This window comes from Varanus komodoensis, unplaced genomic scaffold (genome assembly GCF_004798865.1).
Source record: "Varanus komodoensis strain SLA01 unplaced genomic scaffold, ASM479886v1 scaffold122, whole genome shotgun sequence".
Taxonomy (NCBI): Eukaryota; Metazoa; Chordata; class Lepidosauria; order Squamata; family Varanidae; genus Varanus; species Varanus komodoensis.
Genome location: NW_025335356.1, coordinates 544,704 through 558,892, shown reverse-complemented (window position 1 = coordinate 558,892; position 14,189 = coordinate 544,704).

The window sequence follows — 14,189 nt, the reverse complement described above, 5'->3', positions numbered from 1 at the left end:
CCTGGCACAGAGAAGCATCTGCCCTTGAGCTAGTCACCTCTGCCTCCTCCTGCGGCTGTATCCCAGATCCTTGAGCCAAATCCCACTTCCCTTGTCAGTAGGACCTCCAGTGGGGTGAGGGACCTCAGCAGGTCCCACCATGCCTGCTACTGGCATCTGTCCTATCAGGGCCTTTTGCTGGAGAGCAGAAAAGGATCACAGCCCTCCCGCCCTCCAGAAAATCAGGCGAGATACATACCCTTTGCTGTTGTTCTTGCCTTCTTGTGATACGTGAAATTTGGCTGGCTTAGTTAAATAAGCTGTTACTGTCTAGTCTTTGGGTATCTGTGGTTCCGCTAGTTCATCTGGATAAACCAATGGTGAGATGTCTGAACCGTGGAAGTTACCATGAGGCTACAAATAAGATTTGGTGACCTCATGTACCGTATGTTCCTCTATTACTGGAAATCACAAGCCTTGAAATAATCTTGAAATACTAACATCAGAATTTTTGAAAATGATGAATTGACTGTCTGGCCTTTCAAGGGCTCTCTGCAGTCATTTTTCCCACAAAACAGTATTAATCACAGGCACACAGATTAGACATTTGAAAAAGACACACAAAGGATTTGAGGATTTCCTTTTACTTTCCAGCACGCTGCAATTTTAGACTTAAATGGAACAATTCTTTCTAAACACGCAAGTGCATTTGGCAAGGCAGGGCCAAATGCCTCCCCAGAGCAGAGGAGGGCTCTCAAGAGAGCCAGAGGCCAGCTTCCCCTAAGCATGTGTCTGCCAGCACATGCATCCGTTTACACACAAACACACTCACACCCGCAGCCAACAGATCAACAGAGCAGAACAAAAGTGTTTTGAACTCCTGTTCTGCTAGGCTGCGGTCTTTCTAACAGCTGTAAATCAGATTCTGCTGAACGGGGGGCGGGGGGGGGGTGAGAGACGCTCTCCCTAAACTTGTGGGTTGTTCCGTTTTGGAATGGAGAACAGAAATGCCAGCGCTGAAGAGATAATTGCAGGAGGACCCTTAAACAGCGTGGTGCTCATCGGCGGCCTTCAAACGAATTTAATAAATAAATAAGCAAGCCAACCCTCTTGCTCACCGCACGCGCGCGCGCGCGCGCACACACACACACACGTACGGGAGAAGACACGCGTGCGCGCACACGGAACAAAGCCTTTCCCGATGGTGGCGCTACAAAGACCACACTGCCACTGCTGGGGAACTCTTGATGCGCCCCCCTCCCTCCGGGGAGCACTAAGCGCGGAGAAATGCGCACCTGTAGCAGTGGGCCGGGAGATCGGGGAGCGGAAGGGCGGGGGGGCTGGTCTGATCGGAAACCTCTACCTATGCAACAAGGCTTTTGCGAAAGGCCGCGGATACACACGTACACGGACTCGCGCGCGCGCGCATGCACACGCTGCATCCACCAGCCCCTCCCGGGGATTAGGGGAGACAGCCCGCTCTTTTTTTTCCTTCCCAGTCTAGGCTGTCTGAGACGACCCCCTGCGGACACACACGCGCGCGCACACACACACACACACGACCGCGTTTCCAAGGATACACGCGCGCGCCACTAAACAGCCGTCCTCGCCTGCCTCCTCTCCTCTGCCCCCCTCCTCCCCCCTTCCGGCAGCTCCTTTGTCCATCCTCCATCCCTCTCTCAGCTGACAAGTGACCAGCCGAACCTTAGCGCGCAGGACAGCCAGACGCGGGCGAGCCCGGCAGGCGATCGCCGGGGACGATGCCTCCGAGGCGCCTTTCGCAGCCACGCTGCGTCGCCCGGGACGCCTCCCTCCAACCCACTTCCCTCCTCGCCTCGGCCGCCCCCATCGCCCCCCGCTCCCGGCCAGCGCGCGCCCGGGAGCGCCCGCGCTGGCGCGGCGGCTCCCCATCTCCCTTCCCGCGCGCCCGGCCGCGCGTCCCGCCCTCCGCCTCGCCGGCTCCCCGTCCCCCAGCCCGCAGCCCGCAGCCCCAGCCCGCCGAGCCTTCCTCCGCCCGCGCGGCGCTCCGCTTACTCGAACATAGCCCGGCGCGGCCACCGCGGGGCGGGCGGCTCCCCCCTCGCCGCCCGGCCGGGATGGAGAGGCGAGCGCTGGTCCCGGCCGGCGGCCCCGGTGCCGCGCGGAAGAAGAGCACGGAGCGACAGGCCCGCGTCGCCGCTCGCTCCCCGCCGCTCCGTCCCCTCCCTCCTGCCCGCCTCCGCCGCCTCCTTCCTCGGCGCGGCCGCCCCTTCGGCTGAGCGCGCGCGCACCCGCGCCGCCCGGCGCCTCCACCAGCGCGCGGCGCGGCGCGGCGGCGGGGAAGCTGCGGTGGGCGGGGAGGGGAGGGGCCAGAGCAGAATGCCGGCGCGGGAGGCTGCGAGCCCCCTCCCCGGGCTCCTGGGTTCCTTCCATCGCATCCCATCCCCCACGAGCACCGGAAAAGGGGGTGGGGGAGGGCCTTGCAACGAGGATGCCGGACTGGATGTCCATGGGGTTCAGTCGTCTGGATAGGGCAAGAAAGGATACAGGAGCGCATGGGATTCCTGGCCGAACCCCGGAGAAGGCAGGGGACCAGGGAGGGGGTTCTGAGCTAGGACGGACCCGGAACCCCTGGGTCCCTTCCGTAACGCCCAGGTTTGGAGACGGGCCTGGGGAAGGATCGGGCAAGTCCGGAAAGGAGGGTTGCCCCAGGGGAATCAAAGGGACAGAGGTGCATTTTCGGCCCAGTCAGAATTCCAGGCCTGACTCAGGAGAGAGAAAAGCCTATTTTTATATTTAAATAATAAAGGGAGGGGAGTTCTGGTGGTGGTTGTTTTTAAAACAACGTGCTTTGGACTGCACGTTGCTTTCTCAAAATTCGAAATTCCGTTCTGTCGGAATTTTTCTTCAGTGAAAATTAGCAGAAGAAACATCACTAATTTCAGCTATGCAGAGGATCCCATCCGAGTGGCAGAAAGCAGCAATGACTGGAGACCACTCCGGATCAAAGTGAAAGAAGAAAGTACAAATGCTGTACTGCAGCTGAATATTAAGAAAACAAAAACAATTTCCACAGAGGAATTACAGAACTTTACTGTTTAAGAATGAAGAAACTGAAGTTGTGGAAGATTTCATGTACCTGCATTCAGTCATCAGTTCAAAAGATAGTGCAGCCAAGAAATTCGAAGAAGACTGAGAATTGGAAAGGCCAGCAGTGAAGGAACTAGGAAATAAATCATCGAAGTGAAGGATGTTTGACTGGAGATCAAGGTCAAATTCATCCAAATTATTGTATTGCCAGTCACAGTATGGATGTGAAAGCTGGACAGTGAAGAAGCCGCCATGAAGAAAATCAGTGTTCAAAACACGGTGCTGGAAGGCAGCCTGGACTGACAGAAAGACAAGCAAGTGGGCGCTACATCAAACCAAACCGGGACTTTCCTAGAAGCAAAACTGACAAAACTGAGGCTTTCAAGCTTTGAACACATTTTGAGAAGGCAAGACTCACTGGAGAAGAGAACCGTGGTAGGGAAAGTCAAAGGCAGAGGAAGAAAAGGAAAGTGAAAGGGATTCAGTCCATAAAGAAGCCCCAGAGGTAAATGGAGCTGCTCCTGGACAGAACATTTTGGAGGACGTTCATGCATAGGCTCACCATAAGTCATAGACGACTTGATAGCACATAACAACAACTGCCCAATTCTGGGTGCTGCTTTTCTGGGGGGAGGGGAAGCCAGTGTAAAAATATTAGGGTGAATCTAAACCATCCAATGCATTGTATTTGAAAATATTTATTAACAGCAAGGTTTACAACTGAGCTATGGTTAACCGTCACATTTCAAAAGCAAACCCAACTGTAGGTAGAAGATCCTTGCAATCTGTACCAGTCAAATTTATTTATTATTATTTATTAATTTAAAAATGTGTGTTTTGGATTGCGGCCATTCGTGGGAGTGTGCCATTAAATTCAAGGACTTCTGAGAAGCTATGCATAGGATTTCACCAGGTCAGAGGAAGTAGAAATAGTACTTGTTCTTCTGTAGTTGATCCCACCTTGAATTCACTGACCTTCCTACACTGTTGCCTCCCCAGTGGTAAATTCAGTTGTACTCGTAAGCTTCTAGGGGGCAGAGATACCCTCTAAAGTGCTAAGCAAATATGTCCCACTGTATAAATACAACAATTCAGCTTCTAAGCATTCAGGAACAAGTTTTTGAGGATGTCTCATTTTTTAAAATTCTCTGCCATCCCACACCTAGCTCTTAACATTTGAAAGGGAATTTGGACATCCTGCACAAAGTGAGCTGGCTTCATTAAAAGGGCACGATTCCATAACTGCCTCTTGCACAGTCTAGATCAGGGGTCTCAAATTCAACTTACCTGGGGGCCGCTGGAAGTAGAGTCTGGGTGAGGCTGGGCCGCATCAAGTATTCCACCACCGCGGTGGTGGTGGGCCGCTCATCCCACGTCGCTCCCGGAGGCCGGCCTGGGCGCTGCCGGCGCTTTGTAAAAATGGTTGCAGTTTTGGATCTGGGTTCTAGTTCCAACTCAGCCATGGAACTCACTGGGTAAGTGTGGGCCAGTCCTGTACTCTCAGCCTAACCTACCTCACAGGCTTGTTGTGAGGATAAAATGGAAAGGAGAAGACCCTTGTAAAACACCTTGAGTTCCTTGCAAAAGGATGAAAGGCTGAGTCTAAATGTAACATGATGTTAACACTACGCGGGTAGGCACAGCTCCTTTTCAAATGGTGAGCATTTTAAATGAGCATAAATGCAGCACTGGTACTTGCAAACACATCCAGGCATCTGCCCATAGGGTCTTTGTGGGGCGATCACATTTTCTCAGCACTCAGGTGAGAAGTGTTTGTTTATGAAAGACAGGTCCTCTCCTCTCCACCTTAGTGTGCCAGGCTGGTGTGAGCAGCTGACTTGCCTGGGTAGCTGCCAGGAATCTGGCAGAGCCCAGGGCCGAAGCCTGTTGGGGTGGGTGGGGGAGGGTGCATTTTATTTTGCTTTGGGCCAACTCTGCAAACAAGCCCAGGCTGCTGGATTCAAGTTACACATTAGCTTTCCCACAGTGCCACAAACCTAGTGTTGCTCTGAAACATCGTGGGAAATTAGAAGGGTCGCCCTACCCTTGCACTGCTTGGAGCTAAGCCCACCACTGATGGGCAAAGGGGTTTGCCAGAGGACCCCTTGCCCAGGGGTGCCCCCAGCCCCACATACACCCCAGTGATGTCAAAGGACTGGTGCCCATCATCACACTTGGAAGGATGGCCCTGAACTGCAGGCAGCACGGCTTGTGTCTTATATGCTTTTTGCAAAATAAACAGGTCTGCACTGCCCGTTCGTGACCCAAAATTCTTTGCAGCGCAGCAGATTAGTTCGATATTGTTGCTGCGGGGGAAAACATTTCCTGTCAGCCACTGTGGGGGTTGCAGATAAGCTCAGGGGGAACAGACAAGTCTGAGCAGGGTGGAAGATGAGAGCATTGGGTTGTTAGAGAGCTCTGGGAACTCCAGCCCCGCCTCAGTGCTGATGCACACTGGGCCTGTTTGCACGATCTCAGGGTGGCTAATACATGGTCCAGGACCCATATCCAGGTTGCTGGGTGGCTTCTACCTGGATTCCCTTCCTGGGTTCAGACATGAAAAGTTTCAAGTGGCCAACCAGGAAGGGTAATTATGTAAATCAGGCTGGTACACACCCAGCAGATGCAAGCTGGTTTGTTTATTTATTAGATTTATATTGCCTTCTTTCTTAAAGCACTCAAAGCAGCTTACATCATTCTCCTCCTGCTCTCAAGCTTATCCTCACAACAACAACCCTGAGAGGTAGGTTGGGCTGAGAGTCTGTAATTAGCCCAGATAGGCTCCATGACTGAGCAGGGACTAGAACCCAGATCGCCCGAGTCCCAGTCCCATGCTCTCAACCACTATACCACACTGGCTTTCTCTTAGATGGGTTCAGACACATTCCAACAACCCATGGATTAGTGCCAAGCCACTTGCAACCCATAGTCAGCCTTTGAGTGAGGGTTATCAAGCCCCCATTACTAGCTGTAGTTCAGAGCAGGTGGGCAGACTTCACACTTACAGGATCTCCATAGTTTTTTAGGAGGACCCAGCATCCACTACCCAGAGCCAGGTGAACATAGTGGTGGGTGGTGTGGGAGGCAATTTGCTGGTTAAGGGAGTGAAGCCGACTATCCAATGCAACTCACGAGGCATTGACTGGGATGACCTACATGAACAAATCCTCACGTGAGTCAGTTCAAGGGTTCTCACGGCACTAGAGTTTCCTAGCAGAGCTGCACTAAGCCCTAATCAAAAGCAGCTCCTTTGCTGGGGAGGAGACTGAGGTTTTGTTCTGTTTTCACTGTAGACCGTCCTGACACTAGCAGTTGGACGGTATATAAAAGCTTTAAATAAACAAACAAATACCAGGAAATGAAGTGACTGAGACAAGACCAGACACGGCAGGGAATCCCTTGCAATTTCTGCATGCACGTTTATGTTCTGTTATTGGCTCAACAGGAGCTGCAAGCATTTGCCTGACATACTGCATACTGCATACCACGATCTTCCAGCAGATTCCAAACTGCTTTCCCTCACTACCCTCTGTAGTTTGCACCTGTACTACATAACATATTGAAGAAGCTTTAAGTCTCTTCGGGGCTTTTGAAGTGGACATAAATAAAAATGAAGGAGGAACGATTTCATTCCAGTTGTCTGCTTCCTTAAAAAGTATATATATATTTTGACTTTCAAGGAGAAGTGTTCCCATGCAGTTTCCTGAAGCATTTGCTCCTGTAGCTTCTCCCTTCCGTACACACTGTTTTCCCTTAAAGGCACATTCCAGCAGGAGGATCCCCTGCCACTGGCATCCCCTTTCTTGGAAGTGCAGGGAAAGGGAAACGTTTCTTGCAGTTGAGTTTGTCTTGATTGTTCCTGAAAATACTGTGAAACTTCAGAGACACAACATGGCATCTTGCATCTCCTAACCCTAAAAATGCTTAAAAGTTTGGGGGAAGCACCAAAAATGTTGGGTGAGGGTAGTTCATCCAGTTTGCAAGTCTTTTAAAGGCAACATCATAAACTTTTGCTTATCTGTAGAAAAATTAAAACTTAAAGACAAGGCAAGAGAATTGGTGGACAGATCCCCATTCCCAAACTACAGGCCTGCGTGCCACCAGAAAGAGGCAATTTATCACCAAAAAGAGGAAAAAGGATTTTGTGTAAAACTCATGTGTGCCAAAATACATGTACAATGCACATTTAGACATATTTAGTATCATTAAGGATCCAGCACATCCCTCCACATTTGGTAAGACTGACCAGGTGACCGTCTACTGCACAAGCGCTAAATGTTGATGAACAACTCCAAGGCCCCCCGTTCTGCTCTCTAAGTTTATATACGCCCGCCTGCCCCCTGAGATCTGCGGCAGAGGCCCTTCTCCGGGAACCCTCCGTGAAGGAAATTAGGAGGGTAGGTACTCGGAGGAGGGCCTTCTCCGCGGTGGCGCCCAATCTATGGAATGCGCTCCCCAGAGAGGTCCGCCTGGCACCGTCGTTATTTGCTTTTCGGCGCCAGGCGAAGACCTTTTTATTCAAGTGTCATTTTAATTGTTAATGTTATTTTTATTTTAATGTTTTTTGGCCAGGGCGACTTATTTTATACAGTTGCGTGTATTTTATATTGCTATTTATGTATTTTAATTTATTTATTTGTAAGCCACCCCGAGGCTTCGGCGAATGGGGCGGCCTAGAAATTTTCTAAATAAATAAATAAATTTGCCCTCCTGTACTTCATTGTGCCATATTTTATCATTTTGCTATGCATGCAAAAATATTGACAAATGAAATTATGTTCAAAATAATAAAAATACAGTCTTGTGTTACATTTAGTTATATGTTTGTAACATTTTAAAATTGGCTTTCTTAAGTTAAAAACATACTCAAAGTATCTAACAGCAGCAACAATATTTTGGTTAAACAACAAACCTGAAAATGCTAAAATGGCAATCCCATTCCAAACTGGATGAAACATGTGCCCACATACAGGCTTTATGCACACCTGCAATTATTCATTCAGAAGGTGGTGTTTAGCAACTTGGTTCAGGATCTGATGAGATACCGGTCCTTGTAAGGGAGCAATAGATGAATATTAGGAAAAGAACTGCCACTTAGTCAGGAGGAAAATATACACCTCGCATGCCAAAGATCTTAGGTCAGTCTCTGCCATTCTAATTTAAAAAAACCAAGAGCAGGACAATTAGATTGACCTGGAAAAAGACATGCTCCTTCCAAAACAATAAGCCGTCACACCAGAGCAGGTTCAAGGGACAATGATGGTGACAGGGTTTAATTTGCATTTTACTTTGATCTCACAGGTGTTTGCTTGGAAGTACATATTAATGCCAGACTGATCAAAGTACAAAACTTATGTACTTGACTGTTGTGATGCCGAGGTATATGGTGACGGCATATAAAAGTTATAAATAATAATAAAAAATAGTAAATAATAAATAAATATATAAAATGCAGATCAGTTGGGTTATAGCCTAGCATGCAAAAGAAATACCTGCCAAATCCATCCCCAATTTAAAGAAACCTGAATGGAAATAAGTGGGCAGATTAAAAAAAATAGCTCAGAACAGTATCCTGTTGAGTCTTTTTGCTCTTTTACTTGTTCATCTGGAAGGTTATGAGCACTGATGCATCAATGACTGTAAAATATGCTGAGGACAGCAAAAAACGAACAATTCCCTCTAAAGGGAAATCAGTAAATGTTCCCTTGATAATTGAATGACCTAATACGATAAGGCATAAAGCAAAATTGCTTAAGCTAACAAACCATTCCATGCAAAGAAAACCCACTGAAGAGTGACAAGTTTTTATTGGCTGTTTGTGAGATACTGCATGGGAAAGTACAGATTCAGCAACCTTGAAATGTATCAGTGATGATTCTTCTACTGTCGTAATGGGTTTTTATTAATTTTTCCATTACCTTTGTTAAAATGTCAGTTTCCCTTCTCTAACAGTAACCTATGTACCTTTTAAGACGTGCCAACCATCCCCAACCCAGCACCCTCCAGATGTTGGATATGACTATGATTCAGGCTGGGGATAATGGGGGGTGTAGTCCAACCCTTCTCATGGGTACCAGGCTGGCAAGGGTGATATGTGCTGTAGAGTAGTATAACATCAGATTATGATCTTTGACATCTTTCAATGCAAAAGAATGAAAAAAGACGCTCTCTGACCATAAAGCTGGCTGTGTGTATTGCACGCAATGACCACAGATACCGATTCTGTATTATAAACCGCAGGTATCATCTTGCCAGCTTTCTATTGACAGGTTCTAATTATTATCTGGTTTTGAAACTCCTGGATGTCATGCAACAGGTATGGTGTGTGGGCAATACTGTATTATTCTTCACAATAATTCCTTAGCATTGCACCTCGGGCTTTCTAGGCGTGGTCCAGACATTAAGACAGCACCGTCCTTGCCTGCTTGCTTACAACCCAATGGCAGTGATACCCAAGGAAGAAGTGATGGGTAGCACTAACTCTCCATAGGATATGGGACTTCACCGGCTGAGGGTCTGTTTCCCAGCATAGGTCAAAGTCCCGGGAATGACTGGTGACCTGAATCCAGGTGAGCTTTCATGGGAGGTCACCTGCAGGGAGTGTGGGAGGTTGTCTCTGGGCTGCCTTCCAGGGTTATGATGTAAGGGTTATGACGCCAAGAGCAGCTAGGATTGCTTCCTTTCTGCTGTCCTCCTGCCAGTGAGAACAAATATGCAGGTTTTGGCAGGTGAACTGGTCTGTTGGGTTGGCCGCTGCTTTTCTTCTATAACCATTGATTATAGGGATCCCAGCAGACGTGCCAATGGATGGCAAGTTCCCAACTCCTAGTGTAATGTGCTAAGCCTGTGTTTTTAAAGCATTATTGTTTTTAACCAAATTTTTGTTTCTTCAGCATCTCCTATGAGTGTTAGCTACCTTAAGTGGCATTTTCCAGGTGAAAGTGGAGTGAAAGTTAAGCAAGCACATAAAGTTAGGATTAGAAAAATGTCCACCATTTCCCACCATAGAGGTTACTGTCTACTGGATAGTTTACTTCAGTGGATGTTGCGAATGAAGCTTAGCATCCCCGTTCTCGGGTTTCCCAAGACTGATTTAGGATCAGTTGCCTACCCCACGCCAACTTCACACCTCTGTGACATCAGAGCAGCTAAGCCAGCGGCCGGCCAGCAGAGCCTGCGCAACCAGGACAGATCAGCCTCTTTGCTACCAAATGGCACTTGAAGGTCATGCACTATGAATATCTAGTTTTACTGAGATATAAATCGGCAGACAGCTGGATCTGTATAAGCAAGGGATAGGGCTGAATGCAGAAGCGTGGCAGGAAGACCTTGGCTATGCACCAGCTGGGCACATGCATATTCTTCGCTCCATCCCATAAGATTGTGAACAAGGAGGCATGTTTGCTCTGCAATCCAATAAACCCAAAGCAAACATGGGTTGAGATTTGGCTCGAAGCTTATCAGGCTGTCCGACTGCAGAAGCGACATGTCATGCTGGCATCGTACCAGCGACTGTAGCCACTCCCCACAGAGGCATCCTCCAGTATTTTCCAAAGTAAGTCAGGCATGCGTCTTTTCATTGTTAAAATTATCCCCTCTAACTGCTTGCACTGCACAGAGGTACACATACATGAAATCGGGATGGGAAGGAAATACATCTCATGGGCCACTGTTGATCAGATCAGGACTATTCTCTAAGGTAACTAAATTGATCAAAAGGCTGAGCCAGCTCCCCTGCGAAGCAAGATGACAATGTTTGGAACTGTTTGGTTTTGAAAAGGGGTGAACAAATGGAGGCAAGACAGAAGGGCACAAAAGTTAGGTGTGGTGCAAAGACGGCAGATATGGAGACATTTTTCTCTTCCTCTCAATACGAAAAGCAAAAGGGATCATCCCATGATTAGTGGGAGATTCAGGGCAGAGGAAAGGAGGCCCCTTTCAGAAAGCTTAGTTAAACTATGGAATTCATTGCCATAAGCAGTAGGGATGGCCACCCACTTGCAAAACTTTAAACGCGAATTGGAGACATTTGTGGAGGCTATCCACGGCTACTAGTCCTGATGGCTATATGCTGTCCCCAGTATCAGAGGCAGTAGAATGATCTACATCAGTTGGTGGGGATCAGGGGTGGGAAGATGCTGTTGTGCTCACATGGATTTCCTGGCTGGCTGCTGTGTGAATAAATGCTGGGCTAGATGCGTGTTCTCTCTGACCCAGCATGGCTCTTACGCTCTTAGTGCTTTTCCTACAGAGGCCTTTCTGCAGAAGCTCCCTTGTGCAACCTCTCTGGCTTCTCCAATCCAAAGCAAAACACTTCTGAGCGCAAGCTTCAGGAAGACTTTTAGCTGAGATCTTGTCGCTCCATTGCCAGTTGGAACAGATACTAGGCAGACGCTGCTGTTCTTTGGAGGTTCATCTATTTTTGCTGCTTCCATGTGGTGAGCAGGGTCAATGCTGTCACTTCGAAGGATATCTGGCCACATGTCTCTCTATCCCATCTAAACTCTTTTTCAGTTCTGTACCACTGTGATGGTGAAAATAAGGTAGGCAATCAAGATATGTTGCTGTTGTTAGTCGCAAAGTCATGTTTGACCCATCGCAACCCCATGGGCAACATTCCTCCAGGCCTTCCTGTCCTCCACCATCTCCCAGAGTTCACTCAATGTCACACCAACTGCTTCAGTGACTCCATCCAGCCACCTCATCCTCTGCCGTCCCCTTCTTCTTTTGCAATCTATTGTTCCCAACATTAGGCTCTTCTCCAGGGAGTCCTTCCTTCTCATTAGGTGGCCAAAGTATTTAAGTTACATCTTCACTATCTGGCCTTCTAAAGAGCAGTCAAGGTTGATCTCCCTAGGACTGACCGGTTTGATCGCCTTGCAGTCCAAGGGACCCACAGGAGTCTCCTGCAGCTCCACAATTCAAAGGCCTCAATCCTTTGGCACTCAGCCTTCCTTATGGTCCAGCTTTCACAGCCATACATTGCAACTGGGAAAACCATAGCCTTGACTATACACACTTTTGTTGGCGGGGTGATGTCTCTGTTTTTTAGTATGCTGTCTAGATTTGCCATAGCTTTCCTCCCCAGGAGCAAGCACCTTTTAATTTCTTGGCTTCAGTCCCCATCTGCGGTGATCTTGGAGCCCAGGAAAATAAAATCTGTCACTACCTCCATTTCTTCCCCATCTATTTGCCAGGAAGTGAGAGGACCGGATGCCATGATCTTAGTTTTCTTAATGTTGAGTTTCAAGCCAACTTTTGCACTCTCCTCTGTCACCTGCATCAAGAGGCTCTTCAGTTCCTCTTCACTTTCTGCCATGAGTGGTATCATCTGCATATCTGAGGTTGTTGATGTTTCTCCCTGCAATCTTGATTCCAACTGGTGATTCATCTAGCACCGCCTTTCTCATGATGTGCTCTGCATAAGTGAAATAGGCAGGGCGACAGCATACAGCCTTGCCAAACTTCTCAATTTTGAACCAATCAGTGGTTCTATGTCCAGTTCTCACTGTTGCTTCTTGACCCGCATATAGGTTTCTTAAGGGATGAATAAGATAGTCTGGTACTCCCATCTCTTGCCACAATTTGTCGTGATCCACACAATCAAAGGCTTTAGCATAGTCAAGGAAACAGATGTTTTTCTGGAACTCCCTAGCTTTATGTTAGAGGAAGTTTTTTTGTTTAGTCGCTAAGTCGTGCCTGATGCTACATAACCCCATGGACAACATTCCTCCAGGCTCTCCTGTCCCCCACCATCCCCTGGAGTTCACCTAAGCCCACACCCACCACCCCAGTGACTCTTATCTGCCCACCTCAACCTCTGCTGTCCCTTTCTCCTTTTGCTGTCAATCATTTCCAGCATCAGAGTCTTCTCCAGCGAGTCCTTCCTTCTCATTAGATGGCCCAAATATTTGAGTTTCATCTTCAGTATCTGGCCTTCTAAAGGGCAGTCCGGGTTGATCTCCTCTAGGACTGACTGGTTTGATCTCTTTGCAGTCCAAGGGACTCTCAGCAGTCTCCTCCAGCACCACAATTCAAAGATGTCAATTCTTCGGCACTCAGCCTTCCTTATGGTCCAACTCTCACAGCCATACATTGCAACTGGGAAGGAGAGCCATGTGCAATTGAATGATCCAGGATCAGCATGGTCAGGCATCTGATGGAAAGCCTACAACTCAGCAGGGCTCCTCAGAGAAGAGCCTCTCTTCTTTTGCAAGCTGCTTACACTCTCGCCTATCACTATGGCCCAGACAGTGGTGACGGCGGTCTTGAGAAGCGGTAGGCTCCCCTACCTTCTTCACTGACCCTCCAACTTTCAAGCAAGCAGTGGCCAGAAGGGCAGAATGGAGGAGATGGAGGGGGTGAAAGGGAAGGACTTGCTGAAGGAGGAGCCACTGAGGGTGTCTTGCTTAATGGTCTTCCAAATAGCAGAGCTCTGCGTTGGGTAAGAATGCAAGAGTCCTGCTGGATCAGAGCAAGGGTCCATCTAGTCCAGCATTCTGTTCATGTGGCGGCCAAGCCACAGGATCTCACAAGTGTGGCCACATCCTCCCACCATGTTCACATGCACTGAAGACAGCAGAGCCATCAACTAGCTGCTCCTCCATGATTTTGTCCAACCCCCCTTTAGCACCTCCCAGAACGGTGCCATCACTAGCTCTTCTGGAAGGAAATTCCATAGTTCAGCTATGCCCTGTGTGAAGACCTTCCCTTTGTCTCTTCCAGAACACCTCACATCAGCTTCATGGGGTGACTCTGGATTCTAATGAGAGGGAGTGAAAAATGTCTCCCTATCCACTTTTTCCAAACTATACAGGATTCCCTAACTCCATTCTCTCCAAATGCTTCCTTTGGTCACTGCAGAACAGCAGGGGGGAAGTCATGCCCCAACCTCATATTCTTGGACTTCAGCTCCCACCTGCCCCAGCCAACATAGTCAATGGTTAGGAATGATGGGAGTCACAGTCCAATGCCATTGGGGGGAGGGGGAAGAGCCTCAACAAACATGCTATTGGAAAGTGAACCCATCTGAGCCCAGCTATCCTGGCCAGGCTATGAAAGAAGAGCAGGTCATGAACCCCCATGCTGGGGATGGTAAGAAGGGCTCAACTCTTAACCCACAGAAGAAGCAGCCACAAATG